This window comes from Eumetopias jubatus, unplaced genomic scaffold, assembly GCF_037043125.1.
Source record: "Eumetopias jubatus isolate StellerSeaLion01/CBP00866 unplaced genomic scaffold, mEumJub1_p1.0 scaffold_2, whole genome shotgun sequence".
NCBI classification, from domain to species: Eukaryota; Metazoa; Chordata; class Mammalia; order Carnivora; family Otariidae; genus Eumetopias; species Eumetopias jubatus.
The window spans coordinates 23,284,916-23,301,027 of record NW_028274808.1 but is presented as its reverse complement, the minus strand read 5'-3'; the positions used below and the strand labels follow the sequence as shown (position 1 = coordinate 23,301,027).

The window sequence follows — 16,112 nt, the reverse complement described above, 5'->3', positions numbered from 1 at the left end:
GAGAGAGGGAGGGAGGGAGGGAGGGAGGAAAGAAAGAAAGACGGAAAGAAAAATCACAGAACTTCCTTGACTTACAATGAGGTTACATCCTGATATATCCATCATAAGTTGAGAATATCATAAATTGAGAATGTATTTAGTATACCTAACCTACTTAGCATGGTATCTTAGCCTAGCTGACCTTAAACATGCTCAGAATACTTACATTAATGTACAGTTGGACAAAATAATTTAACACAAAAGTGTTGAATATCTCTGTAATTTATTGAACACTGTACTGAAAGTGAAAAACAGAATGGTTGTATGAGTATGGAATGGCTGTTAATGTATTGGTTGTTTACCCTTGTGATGGTGTGACTGACGGAGTGGCGGCTCACTGCTGTTGCCCAGCATCACAAGAAAGTATCATACCTCATATTGCTAGCCCAGGAGAAGATCAAAACTCAAAATTCGAAGTATGGCTTCTATAGAATGTATATCACTTTTGCACCATTGTAAAGTCAAAAAAATCAATCGTAAGTTGAATCATTGTAAGTCAGGGACCACCTGTTTGGTGAAAGATTTGATGCTGTTCCATCACCTGAAGCAATGTCAGCCACATATCAGCCACCCATTCACTTTTCACTCTCATGAGTTTGCTATAATTTCCAAATAACCATAATATATATTCATAAAGTTTTTCTTTATAATGAACTAAGTAAACTTATTTTAAAATGAAATCTTATATAATTTTAATCTTTTAATTTGAGCATATATACAAATCTATTTTTGCAACTTTTAATTTGACATACATACAAATGTCTACATTAATTAATAATTGCTTATTAAGAAAATAGTTTCTTCAACTCCCAATTAAGAAAGAATACTGACTAGTCATTAATACCAATTAAATATATATTTGAAACAATTATCACTTTAGAACTGAAGAACTTTCAGAACTAGAAAGTCAACACAGTTATTGGATGCAAATTTATAATTCAGCTAGGACATTTTTGATAGCTTAAGTTAAGCATGATAAATATTGTACTGATGAAACTTTTGCCATGTCAAGGATATTTCCAGAGCTTTTTTTTTAAATCTACAAAACATAAACTGAGTGAAAAGGCTATGGATGTAGATATCCAAGGAATTATCAGATCCAGAACATTTGTGGAGATCATAAAAGAGCTTAGCTACCTCAACAGGTATTTAATAAAAATAAACATGATCTATTTGGTGAAAAGATTCAGTCAAATTTGTATCAGGAAAGGCAAAAATAAGCCTAGTTTTAACACTTTCCAAGATTCACTCACAAACCTTTTTGATATCCATGGGCTTATGGAACTACTAGACACAGAACAGTCTTTTAAAAGAAGTAGAAAATTTATGTATTAATACTTTGCTATCTCCAAGTTAAAGTCTGAGTCGTTTTTTTTTAAAGATTTTATTTATTTATTTATTTGAGAGAGAGAGAATGAGAGACAGAGAGCACGAGAGGGAAGAGGGTCAGAGGGAGAAGCAGACTCCCTGCTGAGCAGGGAGCCCGATGTGGGACTCGATCCCGGGACGCCAGAATCATGACCTGAGCTGAAGGCAGTCGCTTAACCAACTGAGCCACCCAGGCGCCCAAGTCTAAGAGTTTTAAAAAAAATCTTACTTTGAAGGAACTGGCCTTTTGTCCTAGCAAATATAAACTGATGATTTTTCCCTACTGAAGATTAGTTTTCTGTCCCAAGTTACTTTATCATTGTGAATTCTATAGAAAACTAGGGTTTTACTCTTCATTTCCCAATGGGAAGGCACTCCTTAGATTATGATTTGCCAGCCCTGGGGCCTTGGAAAAACAAAAGCTAGAGATCAGTTAGTATGCACTTATTTTTCTGAGATCTTCACTTATAGGTGTATTTCTCAAGGCAATGATGGGGAAAAGCCAGAGCAGCACTCCAAGAAATGTGTCCTCTACTACTTCTACCACAACCCGTTGAGGCTATCTCCTGCTCAGGTCAAAGTCATCACTTTCCCCAATGATCTCAAGCCCCCTATTGCCTAAGGGTTTTCCACAATTTTCTTGGTCATTTTTTTTATCTTCAAATACTCTTGGATTCATCTTGGAGGAGGAAGTCAGTAACAGCTGCTAATAGAAATTATACAGAAAAAGTTTATATTTAGTATGAAAATATACACAAGCCAATAGACATGCTTATTTAAATCACTGATTGAATCATATACTGACAAAGTTTAGGATGTAGTTTTCCAAATCAACTTTGTCTACTTAGCTGTAAGAATTGGGCTGGCAAGTTCAATACTTCCTCCAAATTATTTGTGGGTATGTAATGCATACGCAACAAGGGCTTCATTTGAGTTATAGCAATATTTGATTGAATTTACAGAGTAAAAGGAACCCTAAGAGAAGAAAATGAACAGCTAGACAAGAAAGTTGTGTTCCTGATAGAGAACAGAATTGAAACAAATAGCTAGCTGGAAGCTAGTTGGAACATCAATACCTGACAGAAAACCTGGCAAGACAAAATAGATTCCTTTAGCTAAATATAATCTATACATAACCTAGAGGCTCCACATTGGGAATAAATAGTTACCCTATTCCTGACAACTAGTCTTCTATGTAATTTTATAAAGTCACAAGTGATTGCTCCAAGTAGAATATTCTATAAATATATTTAAATTCTGTTTGTCTCTGTCTTGCTATTCAGGAAATCCATGAATTTATGCATGTGTTGAAAATGTGGCCATCATAGCTAATGAAACTTTAACTGGATGGAAAAAAGTAAGTGATTTGTCAAATGCTCCATAGCAGTTGCATCAAGTCAATGTGCACAAGTCGACAAGTCAAAAGTCTGATGGAAAAATCACTTCTCTTGAAATGCTGACAGAAATAGCACCACTTGCTATTTTAGTGGTACCATAAAAGTAAACAGCCAATATCATTGAGATTGAAATGGATATTGAATAAATATATATACTTACTCAAGTTATTTTTAATGATTGAGGAATAAGAATCTATTGCTTTCATAGTTTAGGGACATTATTAAATTTGAAATAATTATGATAATAATCATTACCATACAAATGTAAAGTCGCTTAGACAGATACTCTTCAAAACTATTGTCCCCATGGGCAGTTTTTGAGAAATCACATGTATTAGCCATGTGTTAATCTTTGCAGAAAGCGAAATGGATGGACCTGGTCACCCATGTATACATACACCAGTCACCACTCCATCTGTATATTACATTATAGCCTAGCCACTGACTCTAGTCACAGTTCATCTGTATACTGTAGTACCTTTAGTTGAAAAGGAGTAGCACTAATATGTTTTGCCTTCTTTTAAGTTTAGGATAGTTATAGAATTTAAGTAGGTATCTACAACTGGTGAACTCTTACTCTGGGGGATGGGAGGGTAATATCCACATACATTTAATTAAAGGAATTAATTGTCCTTTAAAATTAATCAGTTGCCCTTTGCCTTCATTAATGGGTCTTCTGATATTTAATGTGTAATTTACAAATTCATCCAAATTTCTTTTTTGACCTTGAGAAAAGCTGTATGTAAACCAAAAAGTCAAAATATTTTTAAACAGTTTTGGAAAGGAGAGGAAGTGGGAAGAAAATCAGTAAAGAAATTGTTCCGTTGTTGACAAATGTTTTCTTTCCTGGGAAAAAATTCTAACACTTTGCATGCATATCACAGTCTTATGTCCAAGATAAGCTAAAACAAAAACATCCCCAGGTTCAGTAACATAGAGTACCTACACTGAGGGCAAAACGATAGTTTTCCTCCACTTCATTACTAGCATATAGAAAGATATTCTAATAAATCTGGTCAAGAATAAATATGTGTATATTTCCCACCACCACTGCCACAACCACAAAAAAAGTTATTTTAAGATATATGGGAGGAAGTTTAGCCTCAGAATTTAGAGTGTGAACATTGGAACCAGGTTTCCTGGATTAAAATCCTTTTATTGCTCATTAGCTCTGTGACTGGCCAATTTTTATAAATTCTCTGTGGCTAAATTTATGAGGATACTAATAATAACAACTTAATATGTTTGTTTATAGAAATTAAATGTGATCTTACATTTAAAACATTTAAAAAATGTTTTTTACACACATGGCAAACCCTCAATGATTTCATTGTTAAATTCAAACAAAATGCTTTTACCATTAATTCATAATTGCCGCAAGCACATGAAGGAGTTGGAAGGGGGCAGACAATGGTGATGGTGCTGAGTATTTTCATATTTTATTCTAAATACTCACAATTGTGAGACATCATCACTCTTTTGGGGCTGCCCATGATCTAGAAACACCTCACAGTATAAAAGCCGAAAACGCTTGCTCCCTTGAACTCCCTTTGCATATAGCGCACTGCCTCATGACCCAACATCATGAAGTGGATTTGCAACCAGCTAGTGATGTCCAGGAAAGGGGTATGTGGTGCGTCTTGTCTGGCCCCTGCAGGTCTCAGACAGCAGTGACAATGGTGCTAGTTGTGGTGTCTGGTTCCCTGCCCATACGGTCAGCCTAGCAAGCTGCCCATCCATAACTCAGCAGTATCCTCACAATGGGTGAGTCCAGGCATTTCTTCTGGTTGCAGACCCTCCAAGGCTGCTTCCCTAACCCTCTAGTGGTTCTATGAACTACCCAGTATCCTTTTAATACCTTTCTTTTCTGCTTAAAAAACTCAGTGCGCATCAATTTCTGTGCAGATAAAATTAAGATCTGTGACTGATTGAATATGAGTGTTATTGAAGCCTTCTTCATAACAATGTATAATAATGTATTAATAGTGTGCTTTAAAAAAAGCATTTAAGTGGGAAGAGAGTCAACCTCAAGTCCCATTTTTTAATCAGATTGTTGTTGTTGTTGTTATTATTATTTTAGTGCTGAGTTGTATAAGGTCTTTATATTTTTTTCATTGTCACGTTAGTCATCATACAGTACTTCATTAGTTTTCTTTCTTTCTTTCTTTCTTTCTTTCTTTCTTTCTTCTTTCTTTCTTTCTTTCTTTCTTTCTTTCTTTCTTTCTTTCTTTCTTTCTTTCTTTTTTCTCTTTCTTTCTTCTTCTTCTTGACTTTTTTTAATCTGATTGCTGTAAAATAGACTTCCAGTAATACATTGAATAAAAGTGGCAGGAATGGACATCCTTGTCTTGTTCCGAATCTTAGAAAAAAAAAAGCTATGTTTTTCACTATTAATTATGATGTTAGCTGTTTTTCCTTTTTTAAAATATTTTATTCATTTATTTGAGAGAGAGAGAATGAGAGATAGAGAGCAAGAGAGGGAAGAGGGTCAGAGGGAGAAGCAGACTCCCTGCTGAGCAGGGAGCCCGATGTGGGACTCGGTCCTGGGACTCCAGGATCATGACCTGAGCCGAAGGCAGTCGCTTAACCAACTGAGCCACCCAGGTGCCCTAGCTGTTTTTCATATATGGCCTCTGTTATGTTGAGGTATGTTCCCTCTAAACACACTTTATTGACAGTTTTTATCATGAGTGGGTGTTGAATTTTGTCAAATGCCTTTTTTGAATCTGTCAATTTGATCATGTGGTTTTTTTATCCTTCATTTTGTTATTGTGGTATACTACACTGATTGATTTGTAGATAATGAACCATCCTGGCATCTCTTTAGTAAGTCTCACTTGACTGTGGTAGATGATTCTTTTAATGTATTTTTAAATTTGGTTTGCAATTGTTTGTTGAGGATTTTTACATCTATGTTCACCAGGGATATTGGCCTATAGTCGTCCTTTTTTTGTGGTGTCTCTTTGGTTTTGGTATCAGGGTAATGCTGGCCTCAAAGAATGAAATTGAGTTTTCCTTCTAGTGTTTGGAATAGTTTGAGCAGAGTAAGTATTAGCTCTTCTTACATGTTTAGTAGAATTCATCCTTGAAGCCATCTGGGTTTGTTTGTTTAGGAGTTTTGGATTACTCATTCAATGTCATTACTAGTAGCAATTGGTCTGTTCAGATTTTCTATTTCTTCCTGAGTCAGTTTTGGACAAATGTATGTTTCTAGGAATTCATTCATTTCTTTCTAGATTTTCAAATATAATATAATTTTTCATAATAGTCTCACATAATCCTTTGTTTTTCTGGGATTTGGTTTTTATTTGTCCTACTTCATTTCTGATTTTATTTATTTCAGCCCTCTCTCTTTTTATCATAATGAATCTAGATAAATATTTATCAATTTTGTTTATTTTTTCAAGGAAACAAACTCTTGGTTTTATTGATCTTTTCTACTGTAGTTTTCTTCTTTATTTCATTTAGTCATGCTCTGATCTTTATTATTTCCTTCTTTCTACTAATTTTGGGATTGGGTTGTTCTTCTTCTAGTTTTGTTAGGTGTATGGTTAGATTGTTTATTTGACAATTTTCTTGTCAGTATCTGTATACTGTGCCTGTATCAGTGCCTGTATCAGTATAAACTTCCCCCCTTAGAACTGCTTTCACTGCATCTCAAAGATTTTGAACTGTTGCATTTCCATTATTAGTCTCTAGTTATTTTTTATTTCCTCTTTGGCTTCTTAATTGACCCATTCATTGTTTAATAGCATGTTGTTTAACCTCTACATGTTTGTGTTTTTTCCAGTTTTCTTCTGGTAACTAATTTCTAGTTTCATACCATCATAGTTAGAAAATATGCTTGATATCATGTCAATCTTCTTAACTTCACTGATACTTTTTGTGGCCTAAAGAATGTGTATTCTGCTGTTTTTGAATGGGATGTTCTGTATATATCTGTTAAGTCCACATGGTCTAATTGGGTCATTCAAAGCCACTGTTTCCTTATTGATTTCTGTCTGGATGATTTATCCATGGGTGTAATTAGGTTGTTAAAGTCCCTTAATATTATTGTATTACTGTCAATTCCTCTCTTTATATCTGCTACTATTTGCTCTATGTATTTAGGTGCTTCAGTGTTGTGTGCATAGATATTTACCATTGTTATTGATCCTTCTTGGGATTGATCCCTTTATCCTTCATCATTATGTAATACCCTTTTTTATCTCTTGTTATAGTCTTTGTTTTAAAGTCAAATATATTATGTGTAGTATACATTTTATATATATATTATATTTTTATATTTTGTCTGATATAATTATTGCTACCCCAGGTTTTTTTTTTTTTTTTTTTTTAGCTTCCATTAGCATGGAGTATCTTTTTCCATACCTTCACTTTCAGTCTGTGTGTTCCTTTAGGTCTAAAGTAAGTCTCTTGTAGACAGCATATAGATGGGTCTTGGTCTTTAATCTACCTTATGGTTTTGATTGAAGCATTTAGTTCATTTATATTTAAAGTAATTATTGATAAGTATGTACTTACTGCCATTTTGTTAACCATTTTCTAGATTTTTTTGTTGTTCTTTTCTGGATTTTTTGTAGAGTGCTTCTTCTTTTAGCACTATTCTTTTTATTTTTAACAGTGCATCATAAATATGTTTTCACATCAGTTAAAAAGTCCTAATTTTAATGCTTGTCTAATAGTGGTAGATACATATTCATTTAGCTTATATTATAATGTTATTGTACAAAAAGTTGTCTCTAATATTTCAATATTGGAAATAACACTATAATGACACTCCTCTGCATATACTTTTTTTCACATCTGACCTACTATTGCCTTCAAATTGTAGAACATGTAAAACACTGAGTGGGTCCCTCTGTGAAATAGGAAAAGTCTCCAAAGGTGAATCTTATATGTACATTTCACCTTTTATCTATATTATTGTGATCTTTAGAACAGCACTGTATAATAGAATTTTCTGCCATGATGGAAATGGAAATATTCTATATGCTGTACAATATGATAGCCACTAACCACACATGGCTATTGATCACTTGAAATATTGCTAGTATGACTGAGGAACAGCACTTTTAATTTTAATTAACTTAAATTATTTTAAATTTAAACACCCACACGTATACCATGTTGAACAATGTAACTTTAATCTTTTATGACTTTTTTTTCTTAATCCTTACCTTACATAAACATTAAGAGGCTATCTCTGGTTTTGTATGTTCTTGTATGGTACCCTTTACCACTTCTTTTATTGGTAATGATTTGTTTGATATTTTACACGAGGTACACTTGATTTCCTGTAGGAGGATAGATACAGCTTCTCCTAAATAAGAAAAATAAAAATAACTAAACACGTGATATAACTACTTTTATGTTTTCATAAGTAATCATTAGCCTATATTTATGGACTATGTTAATACCAAGAGTGTCAAAAATGACAGAGAATCTTTGTGTCAAATCTATTTTAAACAAGGCATTTGGTATATCTTTTATTGCTCCTTTTTGTTGCTCCTTAGTCACCAACTTCTCAGTCTTTGAATATTTCAATTAAGAAATATTTTACTACATTTAAAATTTCATCCTAGAAAATTTTAATATTTAGTTTTAGTTTTATAATGAAGTGTGTAATAGTCATTTTATTTGTGTCTTTAATCTCCATTAATGTCCTATCTTCCTCATTCGTGTGCTTTTATTTATTTTTAATGTTGCCTTTGTTTTTCTAACAGCCTCAGTCCTAACATACATATAAATTAATTGAGTTATAATGTTTTCCCAACAAGACTTAGATCTGGGGCGCCTGGGTGGCTCAGTCATTAAGCGTCTGCCTTCGGCTCAGGTCATGATCCCAGGGTCCTGGGATCGAGCCCCACATCGGGCTCTCTGCTCGGCGGGAAGCCTGTTTCTCCCTCTCCCACTCCCCCTGCTTGTGTTCCCCTCTCTCGCTGTGTCTCTCTCTGTCAAATAAATAAATAAAATCTTTAAAAAAAAAAAGACTTAGATCTTCTTCCACTCTTTTCTGGGTTTTAAGGTTGCATCCTTGAACTATGATACCAGGTGCTTTGGGAGATTTTTGAAACCTTTTTTTTTCCTGAATGGATGTTGTTATGGGCTGAATTGTTTCCTCCAAATTTTATGTATTGAGGCCATAACACCCATGTGACTATATTTGAAGATAAGGCCTTTATGGAGGTAAGTTAGGTTGAATGAGGACATAGGGTGGGACCCTAATCCAGTAGGACGGGTGTCTTCTAATAACAGGAAGATAGTCCAGAGATTCTTTCTCCATGCACAGAGAAAACAAAGGCCATGTAAGGACAAAACAAGAAGGCAACTGTGTGGGGCACCTGGGTGGCTCAGGCTGTTAGGCAACCCCCTCTTGGTTTCGGCCGGGGTGGTGATTTCAAGGGTGTGTGATCGAGCCCTCAGTCAGGTTCTGCACTCCGCGTGGAGTCTGCATCAGATTCTTTTTCTCTCCCCCTTTGCCCCTCCCCTCCTCAAATAAATAAAATCTTAAAAAGAAGAAGAAGAAGAAGAAGAAGAAGAAGAAGAAGAAGAAGAAGAAGAAGAAGAAGGCGGCAGCTGTGTGCAAGCCAGGAGGAGGTGTCTCACCAGAAACCAACCCTGGCTATCCCAGCAGACTAATAGAGATATTCTTGAGATTTTTCTTTACACTTTTGTCTTGACCTAAGTTTAGGAACATCTATTATGCATATGAACACTTTACATTCTCTGTCATCTCATTCGTTTAATTTTATGTCTCTTCATCTGCATTTAGGAAATAGTACTGGAGTTGTTCTCCACCTTACCATTTGATTTTTCTTCAGAAGCATTTCCATTTGTTACTGCCAATATGAATTTCCCTTTGGATATTGTGTTTTTATTTATTTGAAATCCTTATTTTACTTCATTTACCTTCTTTTTTGTGCTATTCTGTTACATACACTTCCATTTTCTTCACTCTTCATCTCCGTTTGTTCTCTCTGTGTGACCTGCTGCCCCTTTTCCAAAGATTCTGTATCTCTTTTTATTCTGTAGATTATTCCAAACATCTCCCTGGAATTTTTAAATAGATCCTCTAATAAATCATTTTGCAGAGTTTTGCTTTTCCAGAGTCCCAGGAGAGATTTTTTTTTTTTCTCCTTATTCAACAATGATTTTAATAGCCTCCATTTAGTTTCTATTCTTAACCTATCCCTGAGCCCAGGAAATCTATACAGACATGGGATTATTTCATTTTCCTTCATTCTCTGTTCCTGATCTCTATCAGGAACAGTTGGAGGGTTGTTGATGTTAATATCTTCATGTCAAATTTCTTGTTTCTAATAAGATTTCTCCTGGTTAATCTGCTTCTTTCCTCTACTGCCCAGTCCTCTGGTACCTAAAATGACATGGTACAGGAAAAAATAAGTTTCCCAGTTTGTCCTTCTCCTGAGTGTGAAGTTCCCAGAAAGTTCTCTACCAGCAATCCACTCCTACTTCCTTTCCAATAGTTTGCTGGGGTTTTTGCATTTTTCTCAAAATGAAGGAAACTAACAAATAGCTGAGGAATAGGAGAAATGCTATCTCCCTGCCTCACTGGATATAATTTTAATAATGTAAGGAAACACTTATCTTTCTCTCTACAGATGGGTATTAAAGAGGGCACATACTGAATGGAGCACTGGGTGTTATATGCAAACAATGAATCATGGAACACTACATGAAGAACTAATGATATAATGTATGGTGATTAACATAACATAATAAAAAAAGACAAAAAATAAAATAAAATACTGACACATTTCAAAAAATAAATAAATAAATTTCAGATTTCTGAATTAGAGAGGAAATATTTGGAGGTATTGACAAAGATTCTCTCCTTGACCAAACTCTGGTGAGGCTCTTCTGAACTCTCTTCGTAAGTAGGACCTGATTTGGGGCTTCCCTGTTTATTTCTGCTTTGTCTAATTTTAGAGGGAATCCTGCTACATCAGCTTAGCCAGATTTCCCCACCCTCAATATCTAAGCATGCTCAATATCTGATCAGGTTCCTCATTCTCTATGATCCTCTATGTGATATCTGATCACACTGGCTTGCATACAGCAAAAATTCTGTTAGGTCACTTTAGCCAGAAAATATCCCCTTACCCCTGGTGTTTCCTCTTAGTAATTTTTCATCCACTGGCCACACACACACCCTGCTCCTTGACCATAAATTTCCATTTTTCCTTGTTGTCTTTGCAGTTGAGCCCAATCCCTCTCCCTCTTGTAAAGCCCCATGCAATAGTCCCTATATCTGTTGCAAGGGTCCTTCTTTTTTTTTTTAAGATTTTATTTATTTATTTCACAGAGAGAGAGAGAGAGAGAGAGCACAAGCAGGGGCAACTGCAGGAAGAGGGAGATGCAGGTTCCCCACTGAGCAGGGAGCCCAATGTGGGGCTCCATCCCAGGATCCTGGGATCATGACCGAGCTGAACGCAGACGCTTAACCCACTGAGCCACTTGCCGGTGGCTACCAGCAAGAGTCCTTCTAAATAAAACCTGTCTCAGTGTTCTTTAAAAAGTTTCATGAAAAATTAATTTCTTTAATGACATGGAGACTCTTACTTTTCATGTGGTCTATTTCATGAAGCAAAGATGCAATCTGTCATATGCTTTAGCCTGAATAAGATGTGAGTGTGTGTGTCTGTGTGCATGTGTTAATGGCATCAACTAATTGCTAATATAAAACTTTGCATCAGACCCTTGTTAAAAATGGTGAGACAGATTTTATTCAAACTGTTGAAATAGATGAAAGAGACTTCAGTTCAGTTGAATTCAGTTGAGAACTGGGCTCAACTCTGAATACAGAAAGGACAACTAAGGATTTATAGCCTATAAGCAGAATGAAGAGATCAGTAGATGAAAAAATGCTAAGAAGAGACATTAAGGGTATGGAGAGATTCTTCCTTCACTGGTTTAACAGGTTTCCTGCTAAAGGTAGATTAATGACTTAGATATCAAGGATGGGGGGAAATGAGGATCTTGATCATATATCAAAGATCAGGGGATACTCATTAAAACATCTTGCTCATATATCAAAGATCAGGGGATACTCATTAAAACTTCACCAAGGTGGAGTCCCAGTCATAAAAGTAGTGAGAACTTACATCCTTATCTTGTTCCTGATTTTAGAGGAAAAGATTTTAGTGTTTGATCATTGAGTATGATGTTAGCCGTAGTTTTGTCATTTATGGGCTTTATCATGTTGAGGTATGTAACTTCTAAACCCATTTGTTTTGAGTTTTTATTATGAGTGGATGTTGAATTTGTCAAATACTTTTTCTGAATCTATTGAGATGATTATGTGGTTTTTATATTTCATTTTGTTATTGTGGTTTCTACATTGATTGATTTGCCCATATTGAACCATCTTTGCATCTCCAGAATAAGTCTTGATTGTGGTGAATGGTCTTTTTAATGTATTTTTTAATTTGGCTTACAAATATTTTGTTGAAGATTTTTGCATGTATATTCATCAGGGATATTGGCCTATAGTTTTGTTTTTGTGTGTGTCTTTGTCTGGTTTTGGTGTCAGGGTAATGCTGGCCTCAAAGAATGAAAATGAAAGTTTTCCTTCTTCTAGTTTTTGGAATAGTTTGAGAAGAATAAATATTAACTCTTCTTAATGTTTGGTAGAATTCACCTGTGAAGCCATCTGGTTCTGTACTTTTGTTTGTTCAGAGTTTTTTGATTATCAATTCAATTTCATTACTAGTAGTTAGTCTATTCAGATTTTCTATTTCTTCCTGATTCAGTTTTGGAAGATTGTATATTTTAGGAATTTATCTATTTCTTCTAAATTGTCCAATTTGTTGGCATATAATTTTTTATAGTAGTCTCTTATAATCCTTTGTATTTCTGTGGTATTGGCTGTAACTTCTGCTCTTTCATTTCCTATTTTATTTATTTGAGTCCTCTTTCTTTTTATCATCATGAGTCTGGCTAAAGTTTTATCAATTTTGTTTATTTTTTTTTTAAATAACCAGCTCTTGGTTTTACTGACCTTCTCTCTTGCATTTTTAGTTTCTATTACATTTATTTTTACTCTGATCTTTATTATTTCCTTTTTTCTACTAACTTGGGGCTTTGTTCTTTTCTGTCTTCTTTAGGTAAGTTCAGATTGTTTATTTGAGATTTTTTTTTTAAAAGATTTTATTTATTTATTCATGAGAGACAGAGGGAGAGAGAGAGAGAGAGAGAGAAGCAGAGGGAGAAGCAGGCTCCCAAGAAGCAGGGAGCCCGATGCGGGACTCGATCCCAGGACCCTGGGATCATGACCTGAGCCGAAGGCAGATGCTTAACCATCTGAGCCACCCAGGCGCCCTATTTGAGATTTTTCTTTTTTCTTGAGGCAGTCCTGCATTTCTGTAAACTTCCCTTTTAGAACTGCTTTTATTGCATACCATTGATTTTGTTTTTTGGTGGCTTTTTAAGTTTGTATTTAAATTCCAATTAGTTACACCAGGTTGAAGATGTTCATTCTCAGACACATCCAAGTCTACATATAGCCTGACTCGGAGGATTTCAAGTCTTGAATCCAGATAACCCAGCTCCCCACTCATTGATATAAAATGGAGTTTGGCATTTTCAGCACCAAAAAAGAGCTCACCTAGCTCCCATGCTCAGACAGCCCTATGCCCCAGATGGCTATTTCAGAAAGTTCGAGCCCCAGCTATATTCCCTCAACACCAACAGTGACGACATGGGCTTCTGGACAGATCAGGAGATCTTGTCCAAGTACCAGTTAGGCATGCTGCCCTTCAGCAACCAGTAGGACCTGATGGACAACCACTTGATAGTGAGGGTGATCAAGGCCAGGACCTGTCACCCCCCCATTTCCCATGATGATTCATACCAGGACATGGCCCACTCAAACCCCTGTATCAAGATCTGTCTCCTGTCAGACCAGAAGAATTCTAAGCAGATGTGGGTCAAATGCAAGACCCAGAAACCCTTGTTTGAGGAGTGTTACACCTTGGAGAAACCCTTCCTAGAAGTGCTGCTAACAGTGGTGGATTTTGATAAGTTCTCTTGCCACTGTGTCATTGAAAAGGTTTCCCTGCCTTTGTGGGAGATTGAACTGGTGAAGGGTGGGCACTGGTAGAAGGTGCTAATTCCAAGTTCTCAGAATGAAGTAGAGCTAGGGGAGCTGTGTCTGTCCCTGAACTATCTCCCAAGTGCTGGGAGATGAAATGTTGATGTCATTTGAGCCAAATAACTTCTTCAGACAGATGTGAGCCAAGGTTCATCCCCTTTGTGGAAATCCAGCTGATACATGGACTCAAGCTTGTGAAAACAAAGAAGACTTTCTTCTGAAGAGGCAGGATTGATCCTATCTACAATAAATCCTTCAGCTTCAAAGTCCCCCAAGAAGAACTTGAAAATGCCAGTTTAGTGTTTACAGGATCCAACAACCCTGTGACCACCCTGTGAACAGTGTAGTCACACAGACCTCAAAACTGATATTTCTGTGGCATAAAGAAACAAGTCAATAGCTACGAAAGTAAAACAATTGAAAAAAATAAAAACCCCAGTTAGTTATTATACAGTGTAATATTAGGTTCAGGTGTATGATATAGTGATTCAACACTTCCATACAATACCTGGTGCCCTTCTTAAATTAATCCCCATTACCTATTTAATCCACCCCCCACCCCCCTCCTCTCTGGTAACCATTAGTTTGTTCTGTATAATTAAGAGTCTATTTCTTGGTTTGCCTCTCTCTCTCTCCCCCCTCTTTTCTTGTTTGTTTTGTCTCTTAAATTCCACATATGGGTTAAATCATATGGTATTTGTCTTTTCTGACTGACTTATTTTGCTTAGCATTATACTCTCTAGCTCCACCCATGTCTTGCAAATGGCATGATTTCATTCTTTTTTATGGTTAATATTCCATCATAGATAGATAAATAGATGATAGATAGATAGATAGATAATAGATATAATCAATCTTCTTTATCCATTCATCAGTCAATGGACATTTGGGCTATTTCCATAATTTGGCTATTGTGGAGAACGCTGCTATAAACATCATGGCACATGTATCCTTTTGAATTAGTATTTTTGTATTATTTGGGTAAATACCTGGTAGTGCAATTGCTGGATCCTAGGGTAGTTCTATTATTAACTTTTTGAGGAAACTCCATACAGTTTTCCAGAGTGGCTGTTCCAGTTTGCATTCCCACTAACAGTGAAAGAGGGTTTCCCTTTCTCCACATCCTCACCAACACCTGTTGTTTCTTGTGTTGTTGGTTTTAGCCATTGTGACAGGTGTGAAGTGATATCTCATTGCTGTTTTGATTTGCATTTCCCTAATGATCAGTGATGTTGAGTATCTTTTCATGTGTCTGTTGGCCATCTGTATGTCTTCTTTGGAAAAATGTCTATTCATGTCTTCTGCCCATTTTTAATTGGATTATTCCTTTTTGGGGTGTTGAGTTTTATAAGTTCTTTATATATTTTCGATACTAACCCTTTATCAGATGTGTCATTTGCAAATATCTTCTCCCATCCTGTAGGTTGCCTTGCATCCCACAGATTTTGAACAATTGTACTTCTCTTTTTGTTTGTCTCCATGTATTTTTTTAATTTATTCTTCAATCTCTTCACTGACTGATTGCTTGCTTAGTAGAATGTTATTTAACTTCCACGTCTTTTTTTTTCAAATTTTTTTGTAATTGATTTCTAGTTTCATAGCATTGTGGTTGGAAAAGATACTTGATATTATTTCAGTCTTCTTAAATTTATTGAGATTTGTTTTGTGGCCTAACATATGTATTTTTTGTTGTTGTTCTTCTATTTTTTTTATTATTATGTTATGTTAATCACCATACATTACACCATTAGTTTTTGATGTAGTGTTCCCTGATTCATTGTTTTCGTATAACACCCAGTGCTCCATGCAGTATGTGCCCTCTTTAATACCCATCACCAGGCTAACCCATCCCCCCATGCTCCTCCCCTCTAGAAGCCTCAGTTTGTTTCTCAGAGTCCATAGTCTCTCATGGGTCATCTCCCCCTCCAATTCCATATATGGTTTAACCAAGAAAATGTTTTATGTGCACTTGAAGAGAACATAATACTGTTTATATATCTGTTAAATTCATCTGGTTTAATATGTCATTCATAGCTGCTGTTTCCTTATCATTTTTCTGTCTGGAAAATCTATCCAATACTGTAAGTGGGATGTTAGAGTCCTCTGCTATTACTATATTATTGTTAATTTCTCCCTTTATGTCTGTTAATGTTTGCTTTATATACTTAGGTGCTCCTGTGTTGGAGGCATAG

At 35.6% G+C, this 16,112-nt stretch overlaps 1 pseudogene; it reads left to right on the top strand.

The window, feature by feature from the left end:
- Positions 1 to 314: 314 nt before the first annotated feature.
- Positions 315 to 14,258, top strand: LOC114206212 (synaptotagmin-17-like; annotated as a pseudogene).
- Positions 14,259 to 16,112: the final 1,854 nt, after the last annotated feature.